Source organism: Hypanus sabinus, unplaced genomic scaffold (genome assembly GCF_030144855.1).
Source record: "Hypanus sabinus isolate sHypSab1 unplaced genomic scaffold, sHypSab1.hap1 scaffold_649, whole genome shotgun sequence".
Taxonomy (NCBI): domain Eukaryota; kingdom Metazoa; phylum Chordata; class Chondrichthyes; order Myliobatiformes; family Dasyatidae; genus Hypanus; species Hypanus sabinus.
In genome coordinates, this window is record NW_026781505.1 from 17,501 (window position 1) to 25,000 (window position 7,500).

Below are 7,500 nucleotides of genomic sequence, written 5' to 3' on the forward strand. Positions count from 1 at the left end.
TGTCTGTCTGTCTCGTGTGTCAACCGTACCACTGGAAATCCGTCTAAGTGCCTCTGGAAAACGTGTTCCCGAAAATCTCCGGGAACCCCGCCAATGCCCCCGTACAGAAATTGCATGTGTCAAGTCGGCGGGACGCCTGCCGGAAGTCCTGCCGGGCAGGTCGTACCTTGGCCCGGCCAGGCGGGGCAAATGCAACCTTCATAGCGCTCTCCGGGCCTAACTGGTTAACCGGCGCCGCGACTGACCGTACAACAATGACGTGTGTCAAACCGGCGGTAAGACGCCCGGAGCTCACGCCGGCCTCGTCGCACCTCGGGCCCGCCCGACGGGCTGGATCCGACCTTCACAGACTTCCGCCGTCAATTGGTTAACCGGCGCGGCGCCGGGAGCACGCGCCTCTGTCGGCGGTCGGCCCTCCGGTAGTGCCGCCGTGCATCGTCCGCTTCGGCCGGCAGCAGGGCCCCGAATCAGCCTTCATTCCGACTTCCGAGTTGGAATAATTTCGACTTCTGCCAAGGTCTCGGATCGGCGGTGGGACCTGCGGTAGTCCCACCGAAAATGCCGCCCCTCGGCCGGCACGGCCCTCCGAATACGTCCCCTCGCGGCTCACCGCAGCGGGACTTTGTCAGATTTTCGATCGGGCCGTAGCCCTATTTTTGGCGGAGGGACCTGCGGTAGTCCCACCGAAAATGCCGCCCCTCGGCCGGCACGACCCTCCGAATTCGTCCCCTCGCGTCTCCCCGCCGCGGGACTTTGTCAGAAAATCATTCGGGCAAGGTTTCGATTCGGCGGCCCGAGCACCGGTAGTCAGCCCGTATATGCTGCCCCTCGGTCGGCTTGGGCCTGCGGATACGTCCCGCTGACTGACTTCCGCCATTGGGAATTCGTCCGAAAATCCATACGGGCGACCTTGGGAAGCGTGCGGAAATACCGCCGCGCGGCCCGGGTTAACGAAGTGGGGAGGCCCGTAACGCCCGTCGACCACTCCTAAGTGGTCGAGAAAAACGCCTCCCCGTAAATCTCCGGAAACCCCGCCAATGCCCCCGTACAGAAATTGCATGTGTCAAAGGGGCGGCCGTATCTGACCCCGGCTGCCGAGCCTCTGGAACTCCTGCCCGGCTACGACCCTCAAATCCGACCCGCATCCAGACTTCCGGAGCGGACTCAGTTAACGAATTGCCACCGGGCAACTGGTTAACCGGCAGTTCTCGGACGGCTCGTTAGCCGTGCCGACCGACCCCCCCGGCCGTGCGGTGGAGCAAGACAACAGTCCCCGGGCGGGCAATCGAGTTCCCGACCGGGCCCTGGCAGATCGTTAACCGGCCCGACCGGGACAAGTCGTTAACCAACTTCGGCGTGACAAATGGTTAACCGGCCCGGCCGGGACAAGTCGTTAACCAACTTCGGCGTGACAAATGGTTAACCGGCCCGGCCGGGACAAGTCGTTAACCGACGTCGGCGTGACAAATGGTTAACCGGCCGGGCCGGGACAAGTCGTTAACCAGACCCGAGCCGGCACTTCGGTAACCGACCGGGTCCGGTGCTGTCATGCAGAACAGGACAGAGACTTAGGCAGCGGCCCGGCGCGGACAGTTCTTCCGTTCGCCGGCTCGGTGACAATTGGTTAACCGACCGGGCTCAGGCAAATCGTTAACCGACGTCGGCGAGACAAATGGTTAACCGGCTCGGCCGGGACAAGTCGTTAACCAACTTCGGCGTGACAAATGGTTAACCGGCCCGGCCGGGACAAGTCGTTAACCAGACCCCAGCAGGCACTGCGGTAACCGACCGGGTCCGGTGCTGACATGCAGAACAGGACAAAGACTTGGGCAGCGGCCCGGCGCGGACAGTTCTTCCGTTCGCCGGCTCGGTGACAATTGGTTAACCGACCGGGCTCAGGCAAATCGTTAACCGACGTCGGCGAGACAAATGGTTAACCGGCTCGGCCGGGACAAGTCGTTAACCAACTTCGGCGTGACAAATGGTTAACCGGCCCGACCGGGACAAGTCGTTAACCAGACCCCAGCCGGCACTTCGGTAACCGACCGGGTCCGGTGCTGTCATGCAGAACAGGACAGAGACTTAGGCAGCGGCCCGGCGCGGACAGTTCTTCCGTTCGCCGGCTCGGTGACAATTGGTTAACCGACCGGGCTCAGGCAAATCGTTAACCGACGTCGGCGAGACAAATGGTTAACCGGCTCGGCCGGGACAAGTCGTTAACCAACTTCGGCGTGACAAATGGTTAACCGGCCCGGCCGGGACAAGTCGTTAACCAGACCCCAGCAGGCACTGCGGTAACCGACCGGGTCCGGTGCTGACATGCAGAACAGGACAAAGACTTGGGCAGCGGCCCGGCGCGGACAGTTCTTCCGTTCGCCGGCTCGGTGACAATTGGTTAACCGACCGGGCTCAGGCAAATCGTTAACCGACTTCGGCGAGACAAATGGTTAACCGGCCCGGCCGGGACAAGTCGTTAACAAGACCCGAGCCGGCACTGCGGTGACCGACCGGGACCGGTGCTGACATGCAGAAAAGGACAAAGACTTAGGCAGCGGCCCGGCGCGGACAGTTCTTCCGTTCGCGCCGGCTCGTGACAATTGGTTAACCGGCCCGGCTGGGACAAATCGTTAACCGACGTCGGCGAGACAAATGGTTAACCGGCTCGGCCGGGACAAGTCGTTAACCAACTTCGGCGTGACAAATGGTTAACCGGCCCGGCCGGGACAAGTCGTTAACCAGACCACAGCCGGCACTGCGGTAACCGACCGGGTCCGGTGCTGACATGCAGAACAGGACAGAGACTTAGGCAGCGGCCCGGCGCGGACAGTTCTTCCGTTCGCCGGCTCGTGACAATTGGTTAACCGACCGGGCTCAGGCAAATCGTTAACCGACTTCGGCGAGACAAATGGTTAACCGGCCCGGCCGGGACAAGTCGTTAACCAGACCCGAGCCGGCACTGCGGTGACCGACCGGGACCGGTGCTGACATGCAGAACAGGACAAAGACTTGGGCAGCGGCCCGGCGCGGACAGTTCTTCCGTTCGCCGGCTCGGTGACAATTGGTTAACCGACCGGGCTCAGGCAAATCGTTAACCGACGTCGGCGAGACAAATGGTTAACCGGCCCGGCCGGGACAAGTCGTTAACCAGACCCGAGCCGGCACTGCGGTGACCGACCGGGACCGGTGCTGACATGCAGAACAGGACAAAGACTTGGGCAGCGGCCCGGCGCGGACAGTTCTTCCGTTCGCGCCGGCTCGTGACAATTGGTTAACCGGCCCGGCTGGGACAAATCGTTAACCGACGTCGGCGAGACAAATGGTTAACCGGCTCGGCCGGGACAAGTCGTTAACCAACTTCGGCGTGACAAATGGTTAACCGGCCCGACCGGGACAAGTCGTTAACCAGACCCCAGCAGGCACTGCGGTAACCGACCGGGTCCGGTGCTGACATGCAGAACAGGACAAAGACTTGGGCAGCGGCCCGGCGCGGACAGTTCTTCCGTTCGCCGGCTCGGTGACAATTGGTTAACCGACCGGGCTCAGGCAAATCCTTAACCGACGTCGGCGAGACAAATGGTTAACCGGCTCGGCCGGGACAAGTCGTTAACCAACTTCGGCGTGACAAATGGTTAACCGGCCCGGCCGGGACAAGTCGTTAACCAGACCCCAGCCGGCACTGCGGTAACCGACCGGGTCCGGTGCTGACATGCAGAACAGGACAGAGACTTAGGCAGCGGCCCGGCGCGGACAGTTCTTCCGTTCGCCGGCTCGTGACAATTGGTTAACCGACCGGGCTCAGGCAAATCGTTAACCGACTTCGGCGAGACAAATGGTTAACCGGCCCGGCCGGGACAAGTCGTTAACCAGACCCGAGCCGGCACTGCGGTGACCGACCGGGACCGGTGCTGACATGCAGAACAGGACAAAGACTTAGGCAGCGGCCCGGCGCGGACAGTTCTTCCGTTCGCGCCGGCTCGTGACAATTGGTTAACCGGCCCGGCTGGGACAAATCGTTAACCGACGTCGGCGAGACAAATGGTTAACCGGCCCGGCCGGGACAAGTCGTTAACCAGACCCGAGCCGGCACTGCGGTAACCGACCGGGTCCGGTGCTGACGGGCAGAACAGGACAAAGACTTAGGCAGCAGCCCGGCGCGAACAGTTCTTCCGTTCCCCGGCTCGTGACGATTGGTTAACCGACCTCCGGTCCACCCTCCGAAAGTGCCGCCCCTCGGTCCGAACGTCGCTCCCAACACGTCCCCCGGCTGCTCCCCGCCGCGGGACCTTGTAGGTTTTGAATTCGGCGGAAGCCGTAGTTTTGGCCGAGCGCCATAACACGAGCCCTAGCCCCAGCCCAAGCCCTAACCCATATCCTAGCCCTAGCCCTAACCCTAACCCTAACCCCAGCCGTAACCCTAACCCAGGCCCTAACCCTAACGCTAACCCTAACCCCCGCCCTAACCCTAAACCTAACCCCAGCCCTAACCCTGAACCTAACCCTAACCCTAGACCTAACCCCAGCCCTAACCCTAGCCCTGGCCCTAACCCTAACCCTAAACCTGGCCCGAACCCAATCCCCGGGCGGGCAATCGGTTTGCCCGACCGGGCCCTGGCAAATCGTTAACCAACGTCGGCGAGACAAATCGTTAACCAACGCCGGCGAGACAAATCGTTAACCAGCCCGGCCGGGACAAGTCGTTAACCAACCCTAATGCGGCGGGACTTGGAATAATTCCGACGTCTGCCGAGGACTGCGATGGGCGGTGCGACCTCCTGTAGTCCCGACGGAGGAGCCGCCCCTCGGCCGGCACGGCCCTCCGAAGACGTCCCCTCGCGGCCACCCGCCGAGGTATGACGCGTGCGGACCTGCCAGGAGCACAACCCAAACCTTAAAACTAACCCTGGCCATAGCACGAGCCCTAGCCCCAGCCCAAGCCCCAACCCATATCCTAGGCCTAGCCCTGACCCTAGCCCCAACCCTAGCCCTAACCCCAGCCCTAACCCTAAAGCTAACCCCCGCCCTAACCCGAGCCCTAGCCCCAACCCGAACGCTAAACCTAACCCTAACCCCAACCCCAACCCTAGCCCTAACCCCAGCCCTAACCCTAAAGCTAACCCCCGCCCTCACCCGAGCCCTAGCCCCAACCCGAACGCTAACCCTAACCCTAACCCCAACCCCAACCCTAACCCTAACCCTAACCCTAGCCCCAGCCCAAGCCCCAACCCATATCCTAGCCCTAGCCCTGACCCTAGCCCGAACCCTAACCCTAACCCTAACCCCAGCCCTAACCCTAAAGCTAACCCCAACCCTAACCCTAACCCTAGCCCCAACCCTAACGCTCACCCTAACCCCAGCCCTAACCCTAATCCTAACCCCAGCTCTAAGCCTAAGCCCCGCCCTAACCCGAGCCCTAACCCCAACCACAACCCTAACCCTAACCCTAACCCTAGCCCGAACCCAATCCCCGGGCGGGCAATCGGGTTGCCCGCCCGGGCCCTGGCAAATCGTTAACCAACGTCGGCGAGACAAGTCGTTAACCAACGTCGGCGAGACAAGTCGTTAACCAGCCCGGCCGGGACAAGTCGTTAACCAACGTCGGCGAGACAAGTCGTTAACCAACGTCGGCGAGACAAGTCGTTAACCAGCCCGGCCGGGACAAGTCGTTAACCAGCCCGGCCGGGACAAGTCGTTAACCAACCCTAATGCGGCGGGACTTGGAATAATTTCGACGTCTGCCGAGGACTGCGATGGGCGGTGCGATCTCCTGTAGTCCCGACGGAGGAGCCGCCCCTCGGCCGGCACGGCCCTCCGAAGACGTCCCCTCGCGGCCACCCGCCGAGGTATGACGCGTGCGGACCTGCCAGGAGCACAACCCAAACCTTAAAACTAACCCTGGCTATAGCACGAGCCCTAGCCCCAGCCCAAGCCCCAACCCATATCCTAGGCCTAGCCCTGACCCTAGACCCAACCCTAGCCCTAACCCCAGCCCTAACCCTAAAGCTAACCCCCGCCCTAACCCGAGCCCTAGCCCCAACCCGAACGCTAACCCTAACCCTAACACCAACCCCAACCCTAGCCCTAACCCCAGCCCTAACCCTAAAGCTAACCCCCGCCCTCACCCGAGCCCTAGCCCCAACCCGAACGCTAACCCTAACCCTAACCCCAACCCCAACCCTAACCCTAACCCTAACCCTAGCCCCAGCCCAAGCCCCAACCCATATCCTAGCCCTAGCCCTGACCCTAGCCCCAACCCTAACGCTAACCCTAACCCCAGCCCTAACCCTAACGCTAACCCTAATCCTAACCCCAGCTCTAAGCCTAACCCCCGCCCTAACCCGAGCCCTAACCCCAACCCCGACCCTAACCCTAACCCTGACCCTAACCCTAACCCTAACCCTAACCCTAACCCTAACCCTAACCCTAACCCTAGCCCGAACCCAATCCCCGGGCGGGCAATCGGGTTGCCCGACCGGGCCCTGGCAAATCGTTAACCAACGTCGGCGAGACAAGTCGTTAACCAGCCCGGCCGGGACAAGTCGTTAACCAGCCCGGCCGGGACAAGTCGTTAACCAACCCTAATGCGGCGGGACTTGGAATAATTTCGACGTCTGCCGAGGACTGCGATGGGCGGTGCGACCTCCTGTAGTCCCGACGGAGGAGCCGCCCCTCGGCCGGCACGACCCTCGGAAGACGTCCCCTCGCGGCAAGCCAGCCGAGGTATGACGCGTGCGGACCTGCCAGGAGCACAACCCAAACCTTAAAACTAACCCTGGCCATAGCACGAGCCCTAGCCCCAGCCCAAGCCCCAACCCATATCCTAGCCCTAGCCCTGACCCTAGCCCCAACCCTAACCCTAACCCCAACCCTAACCCTAACCCCAGCCCTAACCCTAAAGCTAACCCCAACCCTAACCCTAACCCTAGCCCCAACCCTGACCCTAACCCTAACCCTAGCCCCAACCCTAACCCTAACCCTAACCCTAACCCTAACCCTAACCCTAACCCTAACCCTAACCCTAACCCTAACCCTAACCCTAACCCTAACCCTAGCCCGAACCCAATCCCCGGGCGGGCAATCGGGTTGCCCGACCGGGCCCTGGCAAATCGTTAACCAACGGCGGCGAGACAAGTCGTTAACCAGCCCTGCCGGGACAAGTCGTTAACCAACGTCGGCGAGACAAGTCGTTAACCAGCCCGGCCGGGACAAGTCGTTAACCAACCCTAATGCGGCGGGACTTGGAATAATTCCGACGTCTGCCGAGGACTGCGATGGGCGGTGCGACCTCCTGTAGTCCCGACGGAGGAGCCGCCCCTCGGCCGGCACGGCCCTCCGAAGACGCCCCCTCGCGGCAGCCCGCCGAGCTATGGCGCGCGGGGACCTGCCAGGAGCACAAGCCAAACCTTAACCCTAACCCTGGCACTAACCCTAACCCTAACCCTGACGCCAGCCCTAACCCTAACACTAGCCCTAACTAACCCTAACCCTCACCCTCACCCTAAA